This window comes from Cynocephalus volans, chromosome 1 (assembly GCF_027409185.1).
Source record: "Cynocephalus volans isolate mCynVol1 chromosome 1, mCynVol1.pri, whole genome shotgun sequence".
Classification (NCBI taxonomy): Eukaryota; Metazoa; Chordata; class Mammalia; order Dermoptera; family Cynocephalidae; genus Cynocephalus; species Cynocephalus volans.
The window spans coordinates 121,658,217-121,669,175 of record NC_084460.1 but is presented as its reverse complement, the minus strand read 5'-3'; positions in this window follow the sequence as shown (position 1 = coordinate 121,669,175).

Here is a 10,959-nt window from a genome sequence, read left to right as displayed (position 1 = left end):
CAGATGCTCATTAGAAGTCAAATCAACCGCACCGTACGGTCCTGGCATCTGTATAACAGGAGGTCTTCATCAACTCCATCTTTTCCATTATTTCTAATTAAAATTTTGATATTACTTAAGTCAGGCACAGTGCCCTATTCATTCTGGCATCCAAATAACCATTTTAAAGTTGGCTAGGGTCACCCAGAGGATGATGTAAATAGATCAAGAGATGGAGTTAAGATTTAGAACATTGGATATTTGTCCTTGCTGTGTGACCTTTAGAAAATAATTTGTTTTGTTTATTTATTTGTCCTTTATTCATTTATTTAATAAAATTATTGAGCACATACATTAAAGCAGGCAGTCTGCAAGACACTGGAGATACATTGCTCTAGGCTTTGCTTTCCTTATTTGTAAATGCTCATCTGGGATCCCTGCACCATCCTGACCAATGTGCCGGTGCTTGGTGTGGGTGGTGACGTGGTCAGGCTCTGAGACCCTCAGCACTGTGCCTCAGTGATAAGACTGCCTAGAAGGTATAACAAAGATAAGACTCCCCAACTTCTCTGGGCTGTATCTTTTCAAAGGGTAGTTAGCTCCAGGCCACTTAAGTATCTTTGCCATAAAAATTCCATGGAAATGAAATTAAGCATTTTAGTTTTGTTTGTTGAAAATCTGCCTTTAAAAAACCTTCTAAGGCGGTTTTAAAATTAATTCCTTATTGCTTCAAAGCACAAACTCACATATAGTTATAAATTAAGTTAACATTTGATCTAGTGCAGGGCTCTAGACCAAGGTTTTTGTCAAGCCTTTCTCTCTGATATGCAGTGTTTCCTGTCCCACCCACTCCCTCCCCGAGCAAAATTTAGAATCAATAGACACAAAATTGCTTCTTTTCTTGAAGTCCTCCTCACATTTATTCTCAAGCATTCAAGATCTACAGGTTCTTTTCAAGCATACAAGATCTGTTCTCCTCCAGATCCTCAAACCAACTCTCAGAAAAGAGCCTGATAGAGTGGGGTTTAAATTCTTCTCTGTCCATTTATAATGTGTGACCAAGGGAAAGTTCCCCAACTTCTTTGTGCCTCAGTTTCTTCATCTGAAAGTGGAGATAACAATATCTACTTTGAATTGTTGTGTGATTTAAAATAAGATAATAGATATGAAAATACCTAGCATGGTGCCTAGCAATAGTAGAAAACCAATGGTGACTGTTATTAAAGTCTAGCAGAGATGAAGGCTGGAGATTGAGGAGAAAAAGTTCCTCATAGAATAAGAAGTAGTCCACTGATTCTTGGAATGCAGGAACCAGGACCTTCAGCCTTTTTGTTGAATGGGTGGCTACTAGGGTAGTGGGTGGAGCGTGGAATAGGATCTTCAGGTTATTAAGCTAGGAAATATGTATTATCTATCTGGGAGGATCGGCATTCTAAGAGGTGAAAGTCATCCATATGTTCTTCACACGAGAATGAGGTTTTTTGTTGCTGTTTTTTTTTTAACCCAGCATCCAGCAATAGGAAAAATGTGTATGGAATGATGTTGGAGAAAAAGTCATTCCCCAGCCAGCTGTGATGGCCATATCAGCAGATGTCACAGTCAGATTACCTCCACATTCCCTCTCCAAAAGATTGACATCTCCTGGCCCTTTCCAAAGAAGGAACTGTTCCACCTAACAGGTCAAAATTAGTGTTACAAAGAGGGCTGAGACCCTGAAGATGGAGCATGCCTGCTGATCCAAGAACAACAGACAACTGGCTCAGGCTGTGATTAAAATTGGTTGAAATTCATAGTCAGCAGAACAATGACCACATTCATGAAATGAACTTCTGCTTACTCTCCTGTTCCAAAGTCCTTCATCTTCTCTTCACACAGACAGCCAACTGTGCTGTGAGATTTGTGGTGTTAGCACCTGGAAGTGTTGGATGGACTTGATTACCGTGTAATAAAATCTAACATGAATTATCTGAAAATATAGTTACAAGATGCAAACTTGTATGTAAATACTAGAAATCCCAAATAAAAACCCATTAGATTGTAGAGCTCCACACGAGCAGAGACCACATCTATTTTTTTGACTGCTTTATATCCACTGTAAAGCTTCTTGGGTAACTAATCACCCTGATTTGCCCCGGACTCTCCTGGTTTTAGCACTGAAAATTCCTGTGTCTCAAGAAACCCCTCAGTCACAGGCAACCTGAGATTGTTGGTCACCCCAGACTTGGCACATAATAGATGGCTGATAAATTTTTGTCAATCCAAAGAAATACATTAAATAAACCGTAGAAATGTACTGGGATTATGATGCAATAAATTAGATTAATTGGTATAAATAGAAGTCTACATCTAACAGATATTGATTTGAAGTTGAGTTTGGTGAAACCAGCATACTAGTTTGATGATATATAGGCCCAGATTTGGTCTTTTAATACCTTCTCGTTTCTGTACCTACTTATGACCTTAGTTTATGTATCTGGGCAATTAGTCAGCAACGGATTGCACAGTTTTAAAAGTGTCAAAACATGACTAGGATTTCTAAAGTCTATATGTTCCTAATGATTAAGTTTCCTACCCCATCTACATAGAAGCCAGATATTTGAATATGATCCGTAATATACACTTGGGAAGAGAGAAGCATTTATCCAATCAAAGAAATTCAGCAATCCTTTATTGAGTGACAGCTCTGGGCCCTGTGCTAGGTGCTCCACGGCATGTAAAATGAGTGAAATAGGGTCCTTGCCCTTCGCAGCTTTCAATCTGGGGTGGGGGTATGGTAAATAAACGTACACGAATATTTATGACATGAAGCAGACTGGATAAATGTATGCTATTTTAATGATTTTAATTGTGTCCCTTCTCACTCTCATGTTATCAAACACCTTGGATAAATGTATAAAAAAACACCACTTTCAAACCTGTACCCTCATGTCAATATTAGAAGATGTTGAAGGGCCGGCCCCGTGGCTCACTCGAGAGAGTGTGGCACTGGTAGTGCCAAGGCTGCAGGTTTGGATCCTATATAGGGATGGCGGGTGCGCTCACTGGCTGAGTGTGGTGCAGACAACACTGTGCCGAGGGTTGCAATCCCCTTACCAGTCAAAAAAAAAAAAAAAAGATGTTGAAAATGCTAAATGTATTTTCTTTTCCTGAAAATCACTTGTTGTTTATATTTAAATTTTATATTGTTATTCATATATTAATCAACTCCTTTATTCCCTTAGGTACCATACCATGTCAACCCTTTCATCATGAACAATTGTGATTTTAGTTTTGCTAAATACTAATCAAGAAAAGAAATGTATATACAGAAACACAGTACTAGTCAGAAATATACATATATATATATTTCTATGTATGTATTTCTGATTAGTATTTAACAATGCTAAAATCATTGTATTTTACACTCATACATCCTCCCCCCCTATATATTTCTCATCTGTAGCAGTGTTTTTGAAAGTCAGATTTACTCCATAGCTTTGTAATTTCTTTTGTATCTTGGGTCAGTTTTACTTTGGTCACTCTCTAAGCTACAGCTCTGAATAATTTTCCCATTGCTTGTCTCCACCCTTGGTTTCTTTCAGAGCAATAGTTTCTGAAGACAACTTTAGGCATAAAGAATAGTTGAAGAACCATGAAGAGCTTATTAGTATCAGGGGAAATTATAACATTGTTACTATTCTAAGTCAGGGGTCAGCAAACATTTTTTAAAGTTCCAATTAGTAAATATTTTCCACTTTGCAGGTCACATGATCTTTGCTACAACTATTCAACTCTACCCTGTAGCAGCCTTAGACACTAAGTAAACTAATGGGCATGGCTGTTGTATTAGTCCATTTCTGTTTATAACAAAATACTTGGTACTGGGTAATTTATAAAAAACCAAAATTTATCATTTACAGTTTTGCAGGCTGAGAAGTCCAAAGTCCAGGGAACACATCTGGTTAGGGTCTTCTTTGATGGTGGCTTTATAGCAACACAGGGGTCTCCCATGGCAGAAAATGTTGGAGCAGGGAGAGACTCTCATGTGATCTTCTTTTAAAGCCCTCCAAACCATCCCCCTGACCACCATTATTAGTCCATTCACTGCCGCATGGTCCTACAATCTAATCACCTCTTCAAGGACCCACCTTTCAATTACCATAATAGGATTTCCCACCCTCTCAACATTGTCACAGTAGGGGCCAAGTTTTCAATATCTAGAACTTTGGGGGATACAATTTGAGCTTCAATGAGTTTGGGAGGGACATTCAATCCACAGCATTCCACCCCTGGCCCCCCAAAACTCTTGTCCTTTTCACATACAAATACATTCATTTCATCCCAAAGTCTTATGCTTGTTTCAATCTCAAGGGTCCAAAGTCCAAAGTCCCATCTGTGAAAGTAAAACAAGTTATCTATTTCTGAGGTACAATGGTAAGACAAACAAAGGGTATATATTTCCATTCAAAAAGGGAGAAATAGGCCAAAAGAGAGGGGTCACAAATCCTAAGCAAGTCTGAAACCCAGCAGGGCAGGCATGAAATCTTACAGTTGGTGAATCATGTACCTTAACTCCATGTTCGACATCCTCTACATGCTGTTGTGAGGGTTGGGTCCTCAAGTCCTCTGGAAGCTCTGTGTCTATGGCTTTCTTGGTCTGAGGCCATGCTTCAGCTCTCACAGGCTGGCATTGCATGCTGGTAGCTCCACAATTCTGGGGTCTGTATGGTGGTCCTGCTCCCACAGCTTCACTAGGCATGGCCTTGGTGGGTTTTTTCTGTTGCAGCTCTGACCCCACATTTCCTCTTGGCATTGCTCTAGCAAAGCCTTTGTGTGGTGAATCTCCCCTATGACAGATCTCTTCCTGGGCCCCCAGGCTTTTCCATACATCCTTTGAAATCAGCTCTGACATTCTGTGAGTCTGCAGACCTAATACCACGTGGATGCCACAAACACTTCTGGCGTGTGTTTTCCAAAGCTTCAGGTCAAGCCACACCTGGGGCCAATTTAGCCATGGCTGGAGCAGCTGAAGCAGCTGGGGTGCTGGTGTAGGGAGCAGCATCCTGAGGTGGACCTGGGCAGCAAACCTGTGGAGGGCCCCTCATGCCTGTTCCCCAAGACCATTCTGTTTCCCTAGGCCTCTGGACCTGTAATGGAAGACACAGCCTCCAAGATTTCTGAAATGCCTTCAAGGTCTTCTTTGCCTTCTCTTGATAATCCCTTTGCTCTGTACTAATCTGCTCAGCAAACCCTCACTGGGCTGCACCATTGAATTGTTCTCCTGAAAATGCTCTCTGCTTCTCTACCACATGGCCAGTCTGCAAATTTTCTAAATCTTTATACTTGGCTTCCCTTTTAAATTCTGACTTTACGTCATGCCTTTGCCACCATAACTCAGTGTAGGCTGTTGCAAGTAGCTGTGCAGCTTCCTTAATGCTTTGCTGCTTAGAAATTTCTTCTGCCAAATACCCTCGATCTGCACCTTGAAGTTCCACATTCCATAAAACTTTTGGGCATGAACAGAATGCAGCCAAGTTCCTTGCCAATTCATAGTAAGAGTGATCTTTGCCCCAGTTTCCAATACATCTGTTCTCATTTACATCTGAGATCTTCTCAGAATGGCTTTACTGTCCATGTTTGCATAAGCATTCTGGTCAGCACCATTTAATCAGTCTCTAAAATGTTCCAAACTTTCCTCACCAGCATTTAGGCTTTTCCTAGACTATTCCTCCAAAAATTTCCAGCTTCTCCTCAACACCCAGTTCCAAAGATGCTTCCACATTTTCAATTATTTGTTATGAGCAATGCCCCACTCCCAGTACCAATTCTATGTGTTAGTCTGTTTCTGTTGCTCATAACAAAATACTTGGAACTTGGTAATTTATAATAAAATGAAATTTATTGCTTACAGTTTTGCAGGGTGGGAAGTCCTAGGTCCAGGGAACACATCTGGTGAGGGTCTTCTTTGATGGTGGCATTATAGCAACACAGGGGTCTCACATGGCAGAAAATAGCAGAGTGGAGAGAAAGAGAGACTTTCATGTGCTCTCCTTTTAATGCCCTCAGAACTATACCCCTAACCACCATTATTAGTCCATTCACAATGGCATTGTCCTACAATCTAGTCACCTCTTCAAGACCCCACCTTTCAATTACCGTGATACAATTTCCCACCCTCTCAATACTGTCACAGTGGGGGCCAAGTTTCCAATACCTGGAACTTTGCAGGGCATAATTTAAGCTTCAATGAGTTTGGGGGGACATTCAATCCATAGCACCTGTATTCCAATAAAACTTTATCTACAAGACCCTTGCTCTAAGTGAACAGCAGGAGGGGATTCTCTCCTTTGCTCTTTCTCTCTTTCTCTCTTTTCGTTTCCTATGTTGTTGTCTTATCACCATCTTTCTTTCACCTTTGTTTTTATTCCTTTTTCATCCTAACCTTTCTGTTTCTCACTTTCTTTCCACATCTTGATTTCTTTCTTGTCACTAGCCACTTGTGATGGAATCAGAAAGGAAGCTTTACTCTTCCTTGATGACAGGGAGGCTGCTGGGCTGACTGGATTGTATGTCTGGCCACTTCTTAAGCACGTGTAACTCTTTGTGGGTAGGTTAAGATATGTTTTAGTTTATTAGCTGTGGTATTCCTTCTGGCTTCCTTGGACCTGAATTTCTGAGATGACTAACAGGGTCTTTCTCTTAAATTGTCGGTGGAAACTGAGGTATATGTGAATGTTCTTTAGTCTTTTTTACTCCCATCTCTTCTGGGTAGGTGAAGGCTGATGGGGTGTGGTGTGGTGTCTATAAGAGCAACTTCCTCAGGATCTGTAGGAAATCCATATTACTTTACCACTTGCAGATTTCCCCTTTCAGGCAGGTTTTCAGTCACCACATGCTTCCCCCAAAGACAGGATGAGAGGGAATAGGCTTCAACTGCGGCAGGAAAGATTAAGAGTAGAGGTCAGGAAGAACTTTGGGGCTGTCACAACTGTACATCAAGCAAGGGGAAGTTTTGGCGTTCCCTTGGAATTGTTAAAAGAACAGGACAGATTACTTCCTATCCTCACTCCAAACAGAAAATAGTGTGACAAGGGAAACAGCTTTCTGTTAGAAATTTCCTGAGTAGTATGGGCTGAGGGCTGGGAATCAAGATTTGAGGCCCCAATATCTTCCACCAGCTTCCTCCATGCAGACCAATGTTCAGGACGCCAGCTGCTCACAGCAACAGGGGTGGCCACCCACCCTTGCAGTTTCTGAGTGACATTTGATAGTCTTCCAGCTTCAGAATTTTCTGTTGCTTTCTTTTTCTCTCTGCTATGTCTTTCCTCCAGCTTTTAAACTATGCGTAGCTAGCTCCATTTGGGAAAAAACAAAACAAAATAAACATTTGGAAACTTGACCATCCTGTGTAGCTACTGTCTTATTTTCTTTTCTCACTGCCAAACGTCGTGAGCAGCTGATTTCGCTCTGCTGCTTCCATTCCCTCAGCACACACTGGCTCCTGTCTTGCCTGCAGTAGAGCTCTATCCTCTGCTTTGCTTCTTCACCATATACTCTCTCCCACAGTCAGGTTCTACTCTCCTCTTTCTCAGTTGAAGTTCTCTTGTAACCTGCCACTTACCCAAATCCTGTTCCCATATCTCAATTCTCACTTCCCTGTGGCATCTGACATTTTTTTTACCCCTGTCTGCCTCCTGACACCCTCGTCTGGTCTTCCTGGCCAACATGTTCCTGTGACTTGTCTGTCTAGCCTATCTTTTCTTTCAGTCATTGGCTTTGCTTCTCCACCTTGTCTGGGGAGGCCAGTTGGCAAGCTGTAATAGAAATTCAAGATCACTGAGCTGAAGGCTGGGCTAGGATGGCATTAGAGGGAGAAGCGGGCAATGGATAACCTTTCAAAGGAGAACACTGGCTTAATGACAGCACGGGTGTAGGAAGCAGAGGACCGGGAGGACCCACCAAGTCTCTCAGGTTGCAGTAGGTGAAATTGGAGTGATGAAGTAAGGAAAGTGGGAAGAGGTGCCGGTTTTAAGGCAAATTTGATTTGAGTAGAAAGCAGGACATACAAGTGGATAATTCATCCAAAGAGGAAAGTTAATGGAAATGGATAGGAAACCTTTTATCTCATTTGCTCTTTCTGCTTCATCCAGCTCCTAGCTCTTTAATCAATATTTCCAGCTCCCAAGCTCTCTCCCAGAATCTATGTTGACAGTTCTAATTGCCATTTGGACATTACCACCTGTATGCACATCATCACTTCAGCCTCCTCAGGTAAGAGAGGAAATGTAGTTACAGGAAAACAGCATGGAAACTGGCCTAGGACTCATGAATTCTGGGGTCTCCTGTGTGACTTTGGGCAAGTCACTTTACTCTCTAATTTACAATATTCTCATTGATGAAATGAGGGATTAGATTAAGTATGATCTTACCTAATCCCTTTCCCATCTTTTCCAAGATTGGTTTCTCCTCTAGATATTTTTTTTCCTGTTAGTCATGCCACCATTCTCTTAGTTACCTGGCCGAGCCTAGGAGGCATCTTGGACTCCTGCTCACAACCCTTCTCTCTTTCCTGCCCACACCTGTTCCACTCTATATGCAAGCCATCAACACATGCTATTGCTTTTTCCTTCCTATTGCCTTCCATTGCTTTCCATTTCAGTCCTCAGCCACAGCATCATTCAGGTGCTTAGCACCTCCTCCTAAACTATGTCTGTGGACTCTGAATTCCTCCTTCCAGTCTTCTGGGCACATCTATGCTCCTAAAACACTTCTTCCATCCTGTCCTCTCCCTCCTTAAATCTTCAAAGAGAGGTGGAGAGGAGGTGTCTGTCAAGATTACTTGAGAACGTTTTCTAAATACGTGTACCTGCACATCTCTCTTCTTTCTTCCACCCTGACGCTCTTACGCACCCTTTGAAAAAGTTTCCCCAGGTGATGATTTTTCTCTCTCTCACCATTATGAAGAATCTACATTATGAAAATTTAAATGTTTAAATATTACATATATATTTTATAGGCCATGAAATCCCCTCGAGATAACTGGTATATCCTTGTAAGTAAATATAGCCTTACCCCATTTATTTTTTAAAAAAAATCTAAAACAGCTTTATTAAAGTATATTGGTAAATTGCATACATTTAAAGTGTAAAGTTTGATCAGTTTTGTCATAAGTATACACCAATAAAACCATCACCACAGTCAAGAACATATCCATCACCTCTAAAAGTTTTGTGTTCCCATTTGTAATCTTACCATTTTACCTCTCCCCTCCCAGTTCCTCACTCTGGTCATTTCCAGATAACCACTGATATGCTTTCTGTCAGTGTAGATTACTCTGTATTTCCTAGAATTTTATAAAAATGGAATCGTTTAGTACGTGCTTTTGTCTGACTTCTTCCACTCAGCATTATTATTTTCAGGTTCATGCAAAATCTAAGTAGTATTCCATTGTATGGATATATCATAATTTGTTTAATCACTTGATGGATTTTTGGATTGCTTCCTGTTTTTGGCTATTACAAATGATGTTGCTGTGAACATTTGTGTACAAGTCTTTGCATGGATATGTGCTTTTATTTCTTTTGGGTAAATACCAAGAGTTGAATGTCTGGGTCACATGGTAGGTACATGTTTCACTGGTTAAGAAACTGCTAAACTGTTTTTTTTTCAAATGTTTTGTTTTGTTTTTATTGCTTATGAATATTCATGGGCACAAAGCAAACTTTCACCACTCATGCCTAAGATGTGATGGTCAGATCCATACTGGCATGCTAAACTGTTTTCTGAAATAGTTGGACTATTTCACCATCCTCAGCCAAATTCTCACCACACTTGATATGTTCAGTCTTTCTAATTTTAGACATTCTAATAGATCATGGTATCTCATTGTGATTTTAACTTGCATTTCCTTAATGACTAATTTTCTCAAATGCTTATTTGCTATCTATATATCTGCTAAAGTAAATGTCTATTCAAATCTTTTGCCCAATTTTTTAAAAAATGAGGTCATTTGTTTTCTTATTATGAAAGTTTGAGAATTCCTTAAATATTCTGGACATAATCCTCCATCACATATGTGATTGTCAAATATTTTCTCCTGGTTCATGGCTTTTTTTTTTTTTTTTTTTTTTTTTGTTCTATTGACAGTGTCTTTTCAAGAGCAGAACTTCTTAATTTTGGTGAATTCAAATTGATCATTTCTTTAATTTTAGGAATTATGCTTTTGGTGTTATATTTAAGAAATCTTTGCCTACCCTATGGTCACAAAGATTTTCTTCAACGTCTTCTAGAGATTTTATAGTTTTAGGGTTTACATTTAGGTCTATGATCTATTTGGAGTTAATTTTTGTATATGGTATGAGATATGGATCTAAATTCATTTTTTTGCACAAGGATATTATGATAGGCAGAATAATGGTCCCCTCTCAAAGATGTCTGTGTCCTAGTCCCTATAACCTGTGAATATATTAGATTATATGAGCAATTAGGAATTAAGGTTGCAGATGGAATTTAGGTTGCTAATCAGTTGATCTCCAAATAGGTGGATTGCCCTGGATTTATCTGGGTAGGCCCAATGTAACCACAGGGCTCTTAAAAGTGGAAGACAAACTGAAAAGAGAACCAGGGAGATGGCAATGTGAGATGGACTTGGTCCAAAGTTGCTGGTTTTGAAGATAGAGGAAGGAAGACATAAGCCAAAAAATGCAGGTGGCCTCTAAAAGCCAAAAATAACAAAGAAGTGGTTGCTCCCCTAGATCTCCCAGAATCCCAGAAAGAACACATATCTGCTAATTCCTTGATTTTAGCTCAGTGAGACTCATTTTGGACTTCTGATTTTCAGACCTCTAAGATGATAAAATGTGTGTTGTTTTAAGCCACAAAGTTTGTGGTAATTTGTTAAAGAAGTCATAGAAAACTAATACAGATTTTCAGTTGTTCTAGCCCCATTTGTGAAAACTATTATTTTTACACAGAATTTCCTTGGATCTTTGTTGAAAATCA